At 35.9% G+C, this 13,490-nt stretch overlaps 2 protein-coding genes across 3 annotated transcripts in view; one reads left to right on the top strand and one right to left on the bottom strand.

Moving 5' to 3' along the window:
• LOC113466969 overlaps nucleotides 1-13,490 on the top strand; it is a 95,796-nt gene that overhangs the window by 14,630 nt on the left and 67,676 nt on the right. The window lies entirely within an intron of this gene.
• LOC103508144 overlaps nucleotides 1-13,490 on the bottom strand; it is a 71,106-nt gene that overhangs the window by 26,662 nt on the left and 30,954 nt on the right. The window lies entirely within an intron of this gene.

Genomic DNA, 13,490 nt, shown 5'->3' with positions numbered 1-13,490 from the left:
AACCCTAATTTTAGCAATGAAAACAAAAGCTTCTCCCCATAGTCATAGGGATTCTGGGATTCATTCATACGGGCACAACAGCAGTAATTTACAACCTGGCCCAAAAATGGACTAGTAGTACGCTAGTACGGTAGTAACTTTGACTCTTTAGCTCATAACGTAGTTCTTGGACCGACTACTCACTAGGTCTCATATTTCTGTTCCCAGCCTCATAAACAATATCAAAGTGCCAATATACATATGAACCGTATACGTTTTTACGCACATAATATCTGTTAATATGCTCTATGTTAATACCTGTATGTATAGACTCTTCTATGCCTTCGGTAGAATGGTAGAGCTCTTTAGGGTTCAAAGAAGCTGAGTTGCCAACAGCAAATTCTCAATTCGTATAGGAATCGTAAATATCTTAAATTTTATTTCAACAATGAAACAAAGGCAATCCTGTTCCATCTTTGTATGGCGTATGGTAAACTTTTCATTTCCTTTCAAATTTCACTTAAATTTGGATTACATAAATTCAACCGAGCTCTCAAACCAAGCTGATGATTTGGTGATTTTCAAACTGCTCTCTTTACTCAATAAAGAACCACCTACGTACTAATATCAAATGGAACAGCAAAAGAGTTAAGCAACACTACCGTAAAGTTCTCAAAGGTTACCTGAGTTCAACTTTATAATTGTAGCAAGTTTATGTTAGTCGAGATTTTTTTCTTCTTTTCATTAATATGCAAAAGTTTCGAAGGATATACGGAGAGAAAAATGTAACATTTATAACACTCTCGGAATTAATAGTCCAGTCAAGACAACGGCAAGATTGGCAGTTGCCCTAGTACAGTGGCAGAGGTCAATCAATGTAGAGTAAAGATACTGCTTTATGGAGACAGGATTAACCTTAAGATGATTGAATAAAGTTCTTCAAACACTGAAATGATCAAAAGCGGCAAATCTATCCAGACGTTGACTGTCGTGCGAGGGATTATAGGTGACAGCTTTGTAGACTTGGATTAAGCAAAATATTAGAGAACCATTTAATAAGATTATAAACAGCGTTGACGTATGCAAACGGACAGGCCAATTGAAAAGGTATCCTAACAAATCGCTTTGATGAATAGAAGATAGAACAAAATCAAAACTTCGTAAAAAAAAAAAAAAGATGGCAAATGAGCCATCAAACATAGAGGTACATAACAAAAAGTATCTACATACAACTTAGGTGGGAAAGAATAAATGAACAATTTAGATGTAACAGAAAGTATCAAAACTGGATTTCAAAAAAGAAAATGAAGAAATGACCTTTAAAACAAAATGGTGAAGAAAAAAAAAAAAAAAAAAAAAAAAAAAAAGATGGCAAATGAGCCATCAAACATAGAGGTACATAACAGAAAGTATCTACAACTTAGGTGGGAAAGAATAAATGAACAATTTAGATGTAACAGAAAGTATCAAAACTAGATTTCAAAAAAGAAAATGAAGAAATGACCTTTAAAACAACATGGTGAAGACAAACAGAAGTAACCAAACTAGGTGGCAAAAGAACAAAACAACCAAACTGTCGATATGGCACAGGCGGGTTAGGTTAGACTTGAAGAGTGTTCCATCACCCGAGGCAGGATTAGTGATTTACAACACATGGATCGATCCGAATATCCTAATGCTCCGGTCAATTCCTCGTCATTATATAATTTAATTGATTGTTTCAAGCACAACAACAGTGGCCTTGTTAGGATTATATCTGGCGAACTTTGGGTGAGGATTTGAATTTACATATTGAGTGTTTTTCGAAGCGATGAGTCATTTACGAATTGGATAGGATTGTGTTGATTGTGGACCACTATTGTACACTGCTGGATATAAGGAAAGAAGGTCTTTTCTTTATTATTCCTAGGAGATCTATCATGTGCTTGGTTAAAATATGTACAATTACATACTTTGTTACTAACCTTTTCTCTTTTCTTTATTATTCCTAGGAGATCTATCATGTGCTTGGTTAAAATATGTACAATTACATACTTTGTTACTAACCCTTTCTCTTTTCTTTATTATTCCTAGGAGATCTATCATGTGCTTGGTTAAAATATGTACAATTACATACTTTGTTACTAACCCACCCTGCAAGGATCAGTATTGAATTTTCGCAAGTATAAATTAAGGCCGAAGATTTTCAACTGTTGATAAATCCGAGTGTTTAGTGCCAGTTCATGAATCGTTCGTCGAGCTCTGGTATCATGGTACTCGTAATCTCGTATCTATTAGGCATTGTATTTATTTAGTCGTGGGAAGTTGAATTTTCGCAGGTATAAATTAAGGCCGAAGATTTTCAACTGTTGATAAATCCGAGTGTTTAGTGCCAGTTCATGAATCGTTCGTCAAGCTCTGGTATCATGGTACTCGTATCTAGAAGGCATTGTATTTATTTAGTCGTGGGAAAAAAATATATTTATTCTGGGATTTTCTGAGGTAAATCCTCATCTCGCGTTTTTTGTTACAAAAAGACCCAGTTTTCCACTGGTTTTCATTGTCTTGAGTACCTAATTCAGAATCCACATATTTGTCAGAGCTAATTGTAACTGAATGATTTGAGTTTTCTGAAGGAAAAGAAAATCCTCATCTCGCGTTTTTTGTTACAAAAAGACCCAGTTTTCCACTGGTTTTCATTGTCTTGAGTACCTAATTCAGAATCCACATATTTGTCAGAGCTAATTGTAACTGAATGATTTGAGTTTTCTGAAGGAAAAGAAAAAAGTCCTCATCTCGCGTTTTTTGTTACAAAAAGACCCAGTTTTCCACTGGTTTTCATTGTCTTGAGTACCTAATTCAGAATCCACATATTTCTCAGAGCTAATTGTAACTGAATGATTTGAGTTTTCTGAAGGAAAAGAAAAAAAGATATGAAAAGAAAAAAGATATATCAAGTGTGTTTCGAAAGAATTCAATTGAAGTTATTGAAACCTCTATTTCTGATTGCTGGTGGTTACTTACGGAAGAAATATGAGCGAAAAAGGTCAACTTTACCGTGCACATAAAGGGGAAAGATGTTTCTTCCGCGATCCAAGGTAAAATGTTACAGTAGTCAAATTAACCATACTATTATCAATGAATGTCTCTCAACTCATGTAACAAGTTAAGTGTGTTTCGAAAGAATTCAATTGAAGTTATTGAAACCTCTATTTCTGATTGCTGGTGGTTACTTAAGGAAGAAATATGAGCGAAAAAGATCAACTTTACCGTGCACATAAAGGGGAAAGATGTTTCTTCCACGATCCAAGGCAAAATGTTACAGTAGTCAAATTAACCATACTATTATCAATGAATGTCTCTCAACTCATGTAACAAGTTAATGATAAAGATTTGGTTGTGTTGTAATTAGACAATGAACTTTGACATCTCCCTTCTCAAGTACCTCAAACCAAATGCATATTTAATCTGAGTCCTCTACCAAATTGAAATAACATTCATTAAACAACATTCTAACGAACTTTGACATCTCCCTTCTCAAGTACCTCAAACCAAATGCAAATTTAATCTGAGTCCTCTACCAAATTGAAATAACATTCATTAAACAACATTCTAATCACTAAGGACAAAACCGACACCCACTCACACCTAGTTTCCTGATCCCAGTAATAACTAATAAGAACTTTGACATCTCCCTTCTCAAGTACCTCAAACCAAATGCAAATTTAATCTGAGTCCTCTACCAAATTGAAATAACATTCATTAAAAAACATTCTAATCACTAAGGACAAAACCGACACCCACTCACACCTAGTTTCCTGATCCCAGTAATAACTAATATATTACCAAAATTTACATTTCAATTAGGAGATAGCTCACCAGAACCTAAACCCCAACCAATCTCTCAAACATAGTCCAAGTACAATCTCCTTAATTTCGGGAGTCAACAAAACAAATACCAAAAATACCTTACATAAACACTTTGAAGATAACAATTTAATAACGAAATAATAATAATAATAACCATTATAATTATTGTAAAATTGATAAACATTAAATAAATATATTGTATCTTGTATTATAAGTGAGAGGATGAACAATTTACGAACTTTAAATGAGAATTTTCGACATGCTTACGATTCAATTCCTACAAAACCAATTCACCATAGGATCTTCTTATGTCTTCTGGCACGTGAATGGTAAATTCCTCACGCGGTGTAATGATTAGTTCCTCATATTTTATCATAATGAGTCGGTTTAACGCAAATAAAATGTTATGATGGGTATCTATTTTATATGGTGTAATGATTAGTTCCTCATATTTTATCATAATGAGTCGGTTTAACGCAAATAAAATGTTATGATGGGTATCTATTTTATATATTACTCGTATGAGGACGAATAATGGGTTGACTAGTTGCCAGATTGGGATGAATCTCTCAGTTACCTTGTGAAACATGATTTTATGGGTATTTGAAACTATCCGGAATTCCAGGAGAAGTCAAATGCGGATAGCTATTCCTTTGGTAGCTAAAAGATGATCATTTGAGGTTCCAGTAAAAGCCTTTTTTAATGGAAAATTTTAAAATTACAATCTGGAATTTTGTTTTCACATCTTATTTAGATCTCAACCATAAGACTTGTAGACTCTTTTGAAATGCTTGAGCTCAGTTTGTTTTGATCTACTGAATTGGTCCAATGAACCATCTATGAAGCACCTTGGATTCTTCACTGAACTAAAGTGATAGTATAAACTCCAAGTCAGATTACCTCCAAAGTTTAAATCCGGCGTTTAGAGTCCAAATTATGCTATTTAAAGATGTAACAAGTGTTATTAAAGGTATTTTGTGTAAATAGAAGAAGGTTTAGGTATTTTGTGTGAAACATGATTTTATGGGTATTTGAAACTATCCGGAATTCCAGGAGAAGTCAAATGCGGATAGCTATTCCTTTGGTAGCTGAAAGATAATCATTTGAGGTTCCAGTAAAAGCCTTTTTTAAAATTACAATCTGGAATTTTGTTTTCACATCTTATTTAGATCTCAACCATAGGACTTGTAGACTCTTTTGAAATGCTTGAGCTCAGTTTGTTTTGATCTACTGAATTGGTCCAATGAACCATCTATGAACTGATCCATTGGTAAATTTATAGGGATTTTGAGAACACAGTTGACAGCACCTTGGATTCTTCACTGAACTAAAGTGATAGTAAAAACTCCAAGTCAGATTACCTCCAAAGTTTAAATCCGGCGTTTAGAGCCCAAATTATGCTATTTAAAGATGTAATAAGTGTTATTGAAGGTATTTTGTGTAAATAGAAGAAGGTTTAGGTATTTTGTTTCTATTTTATTACCGAACTTGAAACTTTCAAAGTTCTGTGGTTTGAATACTTTGAATGTTGGATAAGTTGATCAGGTTCTTCGCTAAAACTCTGAGGTCAGGATGGTCTTCCAAAAAAGTGAAAATTTGACGAGGATCAAATCTCTAATTTATTCTAAAATATTCCAATTTCTAATACATCATGATCATAGGATTTATGTACTGGAATAGGTTTGTCAACTGGTAGTCTTCATGACGGTAGTCTTCTGTACTAATATTTATGATGGTCAGTTATTAAAATTTATCATATTTGGTAACCAAAACACCAAAAGTTGAGAAAATAATAATGAAATGTGATGGAAAAAATAAATAAATACCAATCTTACTGAAACAGTCCGTAGTTATTTTATAATGGTTACAATGGTATCTAATATTAACACTATTAATGGTCTCTCTAAAATTGTATTTGGAGCGGTTATGATGGTCAGTTATTAAAATTTATCATATTTGGTAACCAAAACACCAAAAGTTGAGAAAATAATAATGAAATGTGATGAATTATGATGGTCAGTTATTAAAATTTATCATATTTGGTAACCAAAACACCAAAAGTTGAGAAAATAATAATGAAATGTGATGAAAAAAATAAATAAATACTAATCTTACTGAAACAGTCCGTAGTTATTTTGTCAAATTGACACAACATTTGGGCATTACAAGACGCTATTTGCAAATGAAATGATAATGGTTACAACATTTGGGCATTACAAGACGCTATTTGCAAATGAAATGATAATGGTATCTAATATTAACACTATTAATGGTCTCTCTAAAATTGTACTTGGACCGATCCATTGTTTTAGTGTAATCGCCTTACTTTCCAAAGTGACAACGGGTGATTTATTGTCAGCATTAAGATTGGAAGCCGTCTTGACCAAACATTGGATGTGGTAAGCAACCATACCTCGGCTGGGATTGAACCCACGCCCTCCTGTTTACCAGGCGAGCGCCTTGACCACTACACCACCGGTAGCCTTCTTAGAGCAGACTCTGCTGTTAGTTTTTCTTCTCGTTCATGCTCTTCATCATCCTTTTCTACTTGGGCCTTTTTTTACATCGATTTTATTCATGAGTCTCGTGGCTGTTGACACGGACTTTGATATGTATTAAGAATAGCGGCAATCCATGGTAATGTACAGACAAAAGTAATATTTGTAGCCGCCTTACTTTCCAAAGTGACAACGGGTGATTTATTGTCAGCATTAAGATTGGAAGCCGTCTTGACCAAACATTGGATGTGGTAAGCAGGTCGCTCAGGATTTCTGTCGTGAGTCTCGTGGCTGTTGACACGGACTTTGATATGTATTAAGAATAGCGGCAATCCATGGTAATGTACAGACAAAAGTAATATTTGTAGAATTGTTGATATTAGATTTCTCGAACAAATTTGAGTCCACTCTCACTTTGATAAGGACAAAGTCACTTAAAAGAAAAATTGAGGACTTCAGCCTATCTATTAAGAGAGGATAGGTTAAGTGTTGACCTGGCTATAAAAAAAAGGAAAAAATCAACGAAAGTGTCAAATGACATCAAAGTAAATCAAACTGCCCCGTGCCCAATAGTGCTTATATTAAAAGTGAAAGTCCACTCTATTGATGCAAGTCCACTATATTGATGAGACCCAAGCAACATTCTTATGGGAAGACGTAAAAAAATTAAGAACATCAAAAAAATTTGCAAAAGAAGAAGCAAAGAAGAACATTTTATTGCCGAAATCAGGTAATTAGTATTTGTAGCATTGTTGATATTAGATTTCTCGAACAAATTTGAGTCCACTCTCACTTTGATAAGGACAAAGTCACTTAAAAGAAAAATAAGAAGAAACTTGAGGACTTCAGCCTATCTATTAAGAGAGGATAGGTTAAGTGTTGACCTGCCTATAAAAAAGGAAAAAATCAACAAAAGTGTCAAATGACATCAAAGTAAATCAAACTGCCCCGTGCCCAATAGTGCTTATCTTAAAAGTGAAAGTCCACTATATTGATGAGACCCAAGCAACATTCTTATGGGAAGACGTAAAAAAATTAAGAACATCCAAAAAATTTGCAAAAGAAGAAGCAAAGAAGAACATTTTATTGCCGAAATTAGGTAAGTAATATTGACATTGTGAGATCAAATGATTTAACAGTTCTTTTAAGCCTCTCAAAATGGCGATTATGTCACCTAGGAAGACAACTTCTTTATCCTTAGATCTTAGAACCATCAAATAAAATAATATTCAATTTAGGTAATTAACGAAATGTTCTTTTTCTTCTTCTTAATATTTTTGGCTGTGTTGAGCTCTAGCTTGTTTCATAAAGGTACGATTATGTCACCTAGGAAGACAACTTCTTTATCCTTAGATCTTAGAACCATCAAATAATATTCAATTTAGGTAATTAACGAAATGTTCATTTTCTTCTTCTTTCTTTCTTCTTCTTAATATTTTTGCCTGTGTTGAGCTCTAGCTTGTTTCATAAAGTTAACCGAGTATCCTATGGAGCTGTGGTACATGTCAATGATTGTGGTTGACGAATTTGCCCAGAATATGATATATACGACAGTAATCTGTTAGCAAACGACCAAAAAACTTTCCACCGAGTACCATCTCAGAAGATATCTGTCTCTAAACCACATTCACGATATTCCTATCAAATTTATAGGTTTATAACTTTTGATGGTATACGAGTATACATAATTATTTTTATCAATCCACTCAAGGTCTAAAAATTCTAAAATGTAACTCTTCTAGTACCTGAGTATAATACCTACGTGGGTATGGTTCAAAGTCTCATACTTTCCAACCATTCAGCGAATTTACGAGTGAAAATGACAACCACAAACCAGGCTCAAAACGGTTCGAACAGATAAACATGTGTAACAGAATCATATAAGATGGAATGGGTTTTGCTACAGCAAAAGTTATGGAGGAATCATATGGAATAGAATTTGGTAGTGGCGTGCCGGGATATTTTCAAAAGGGGATCCTCTGTTTACTGAACTTCTGGGGGTCTTGGAATCCAGGTCCAGTATGCCGATAAAACCCTTTTACAATGCAGAATGCCGATCTGCTCCAGGATGGATAATCATGATCACTTATGGCCGATCTTACAAACGAGAATTGACACAGTGTCAAGGGGTTCCTTTAACGTCACTTGTTTGATTTAGACAGACCAGTATTTCTTAAACTCTGGATGAACTGAAAACTTTTTGTGGTAAGATCGGACATAAATCACTTCCCATTTTCGGTAAGTGGAAAAAAGGGGCTATAGAAGTCGTAGATCGATTGCTTCCCTATCTACCACGGAGGACACGCCACTAGATTTTGCCAGAGCAAAAGTTATTGTACAACATACGAGATCATAAATACTGGTGAACTTACCTATAATTTCATAGAGGACGAACGATATTTAAGAGCATTGAGTGAAATACAAGAGTAAGATAAATACCCACTACATGTGTATGAGGAAATCAGTAACAAATAGTTTCAACTTTGAGTGCAGAACACCAAAGAAAACGATAATGATAATAACACAAACAAGAATAACAACAACAGCAACAAAAATAACTTTTTCAATGGGTGGATGTGAAGAAAATGTGAAAGGAAGAGGCATTGACAGAATAATTATAACATAGGACTGCAAATCAGCAATTATATTGCACTAGAATACTGGAGCATTGTAGATAAAGTTCTTACCAAGCTTGTTGGGTCGTAAACTGTATCAGAGAACAGTCGGTTAAGACAGTAGCTTCTTTTTAATATGTAGTATAATAGTAATGTCAGGCAAGATCGTCCAAGAAAGTTGACGGGTAGTACTTATGCGTTTGCATTCCAGTCTTTCCATCCTTTTGGGGGTCGATGGATGGGGGCGGGGAGTACGGGAAGTTACCCTTATCCTCCGCGTGTCCTTCTGTTGGCCCCGGAGGGGTTGGGTGGACTGGTGGTGTGTGCTCTCACTAAATTCGACCCAGGTCGATTGACATCGACTGGAAGTACTGGATTCGATGCTATGCAGAGTCGTTTTTTTCCTTTTGGAAACGGAGGCGATCGACCATCGATCGAAGGCGTCAACTAAGTGTGGACACAGCTTTAGAGTCCTCCCTAGCTCAAGTCCCTGGTCCGTTATAATGCTAATAGGTATGAATAGAATTTCAGTAGTAAAATGTGTTCGATGCCTCTAATGACTTTCATTCTCCCTAGAGTTCAATTAAAGTGTAGAGAGGATTTTAAAAACATTGATTTAAAAGCTACTCGGTGACAGGGTGTCTCAGTGTGTCCGTTTCAGTTGGAAGTGACAGGATGAACTTTACAGAAAAGATCTTGAAACATCCACAGAATGTCGGGAAAAATTGCGTTTTTAAAATGGGGTTTTTCAGAGGAACTTCAAAGGTGTTCAGCATGAATGTTTGCCAAAAATGTCGTTCAGCGTACGTTCTGCAGGAAACTAAATTTTATGACTTGCATTGGACTCGATCCACCGATCTCCAGATTTGAAGTTCGACGCGCTAACTATTACACCACTTAGGTTGGTGGGGGACTTCGGTGTATCATATTTTTCACCCAAAATTAGGACTTAAGAGCACTTATCTCTAGGATGTAATGATTTCACAGGAAACTGAAATCTCTGAAGACCATCAATCGATGTGGATATACGACCGTCGACACAGCTTACGATCTGAATTTCTGAACGTTCGAAAATATTCGTTCAAAAAGATCCAAACCATCCATCCGTCATACCCAGTAGACGAGAGTAATATCTTCAACAATGGAATGGGTTTTGCTACAGCAAAAGTTATGGAGGAATCATATGGAATAGAATTTGGTAGTGGCGTGCCGGGATATTTTCAAAAGGGGATCCTCTGTTTACTGAACTTCTGGGGGTCTTGGAATCCAGGTCCAGTATGCCGATAAAACCCTTTTACTGCCAGCATGGTAGGTAAACATTGGATTTTAGGATTATTGAGATATTGGGAAAATCCTACAATGCTGCAGCGAGCACCAAAGTTGTGATATAATAACACAAAGAAACTGCATTTTTTTAAATAGACATTTACATAGATCTTGCAACTGATTGTCATATTCAAGACCAAATGCTTATTTTGAGTCACAATTTTTGACTGGTTTTGTACTTTTTACTTCTCATCTTATCCTTCCGTTGTTGCTGATCAGACTTTCAATCTGTTGAGACCTTCTTTCAATCCACAGACCTTGGCTTAGAAGGCACATCCAAATGACCGCTTTAATATCTATTTTAGTTTCATTTCTACTAGTTTTACACAGCCTAGGATTTCTCAATCCACCCAAAACCTGATCTGTTTATTCCACTTTGCTGCCTGGTCTCTTTATTCTACTTTGCCTGACTTGGCAAACGATTTCGGTCCTGAATATTTTCGAAGTCAATGGTAATCACTTGATAATTCAGTTTCTGCGGTTAGATTCTCCGAGCGCAAAGTGTTTCAAGTCTGTGGTTTTTCGTCAACTGACGATGCCGAGAGGGAAAATTACGTTACCGAGAAATGCAAAAAACCGACCAATAACGTGACGGGATCGTGAGATATTGGGCAGGGAGAGAAACCAATAATTTGGTCTGAAAATCATCTTCTTGGGATTATAAATCTGAAAATCAACTTCTTGGGATTATAAACGGCGCTGCTGGTAGAGGGCATGGACTTGAAATCAGGAGTACGAGGGTTCGGGGCCTACATGACGTTTAGATTTTATGCCATTTTTTCTTCTAGCTAGAAACTAAACCATTATTGTTTCAGCAAAGATGATAGATAGTGCCAAGTACTGTCAAACTCTATTGTTTACGATTCTGTCATATTAAGCCCATGATGGATCTGACTGCTGGTAGAGGGCATGGACTTGAAATCAGGAGTACGAGGGTTCGGGGCCTACATGACGTTTAGATTTTATGCCATTTTTTTTTCTTCTTCTTCTTCTTCTTCTTCTTCTTCTTGTAAAAGAAAATTAACCTGCGTTTTCTTCGCCGGTATTTTTAGGAAAGCTGGAATTAGCAAAACTTAAACTACATTGGGACGTCATAAATCTTATGATTCCCTGTTCGGTGATATACGCTATAGGTGGCACTGGTGGCAAAAAACCGACCAATAACGTGACGGGATCGTGAGATATTGGGCAGGGAGAGAAACCAATAATTTGGTCTGAAAATCATCTTCTTGGAATTATAAATCTGATCAACTTCTTGGGATTATAAACGGCGCTGCTGGTAGAGGGCATGGACTTGAAATCAGGAGTACGAGGGTTCGGGGCTTACATGACGTTTAGATTTTATGTCATTTTTCTTCTTCTTGTAAAAGAAAATTAACCTGCGTTTTCTTCGCCGGTATTTTTAGGAGAGCTGGAATTAGCAAAACTTAAACTACATTGGGATGTCATAAATCTTATGATTCCCTGTTCGGTGATATACGCTATAGGTAGCAGGTAGTTACTACTACTATTTATCAGCGACTACCCATTACCTATGATTCCCTGTTCGGTGATATACGCTATAGGTAGCAGGTAGTTACTACTACTATTTATCAGCGACTACCTATTACTTGTTTTATTTGTCTTTATTAAGGTGCGTCCACTAGTACTTATTACTGATTACTGGTCAGCGCTAAATCATGTTTACCTCGGTGACTACCTATTACTTGTTTTATTTATCTTTATTAAGGTGCGTCCACTAGTACTTATTACTGATTGCTGGTCAGCACTAAATCATGTTTACCTCGGCCTTATATTTTCACACACAAAAAATAATAACTCCATGTTTTTGAAGGAGATGAAAAAATACGAGCGATTATTATTGTATCATTGAGCTTACTATTCAATTTTCACAGCAATTTACTGTCGTTACTTAGAAGGGAGAAAAAACGTCCGTTACCTCGGCCTTATATTTTCACACACAAAAAATAATAACTCCATGTTTTTGAAGGAGATGAAAAAATACGAGCGATTATTATTTTATCATTGAGCTTACTATTCAATTTTCACAGCAATTTACTGTCGTTACTTAGAAGGGAGAAAAAACGTCCTAACTTGACCATGTTTTCTACTAGCAATTGGACGATAGTGTGTGTGACAACACTCGAGCGCAATAAATCTGTAGAATGCTGGATAAATGACCTCAGAAGAGGGAAAAATGGCGGGTAACTTGGTCCTGGATTCCACAAGAAAAACATAACTTATGCCGGTTACTTAAGCTCATGGGTACCTTACACAATCATTAGTAATGTCATTATTTCCAAGTAATGATGATGAAAAAATCAGAAAATCTTGGTTTGTAGTTTGTACAATATGGGACATTGAGACACGGTTGGTTCAATGGTAACGCGCTTGTTATCATGGCTAGGTTTGATTGGGACCAGAAGGTCGCAGGTTCGATTCCCACCATCCATTACTTTAAAAAAAGAAGTAAAAATACTCTAGATAGAGAGATAGAGAAAAAAACTGCACAAAGTTATCGAGGCATACATCAAGATGTAAAAATGCTGTGATATTTCGATTACAGTCGAACCTGGATATAAGAGAAAATTTTCTGGGACTTGGTTTGTAGTTTGTACAATATGGGACATTGAGACACGGTTGGTTCAATGGTAACGCGCTTGTTATCATGGCTAGGTTTGATTGGGCCCAGAAGGTCGCAGGTTCGATTCCCACCATCCATTACTTTAAAAAAAGAAGTAAAAATACTCTAGATAGAGAGGTAGAGAAAAAAGAACCTTCACAAAGTTACCGAGGCATCCACCAAGATGTAAAAATGCTGTGATATTTCGATTACAGTCGAACCTGGATATAAGAGAAAATTTTCTGGGACCTTAATTTTGAGCCAAAAACCTGGATATAAGAGAAGAAATATAAGGGAAACCTGGATATAAGAGAAAACCTCGATATAAAAGAATTTTTTTCTGGCCCAAGGTAATCGATTTACCTACCTCTATGTAAGAGAATCCTCTTACCTCGGACCTCTATGTAAAAGCATTTGTCCAAAAGTCACATTATAAGAGAAACTGGATTTAGTGGAAACCTGGATATAAGAGAAAAAAAGGTCGGTCTCCCGGATTCTCTTATATCCAGGTTCGACTGTACAATTCATAGGGTTACTTTGTGGTGTCCCCAAATGTTGACCTAGCATCTGGCATCATTAGGTAGGGTACAAACTCCCACA

This window comes from Diaphorina citri, unplaced genomic scaffold, assembly GCF_000475195.1.
Source record: "Diaphorina citri unplaced genomic scaffold, Diaci psyllid genome assembly version 1.1 scaffold372, whole genome shotgun sequence".
Classification (NCBI taxonomy): Eukaryota; Metazoa; Arthropoda; class Insecta; order Hemiptera; family Psyllidae; genus Diaphorina; species Diaphorina citri.
The sequence above is the reverse complement of the archived record's forward strand: the minus strand, read 5'-3'. Positions and strand labels throughout refer to the sequence as shown.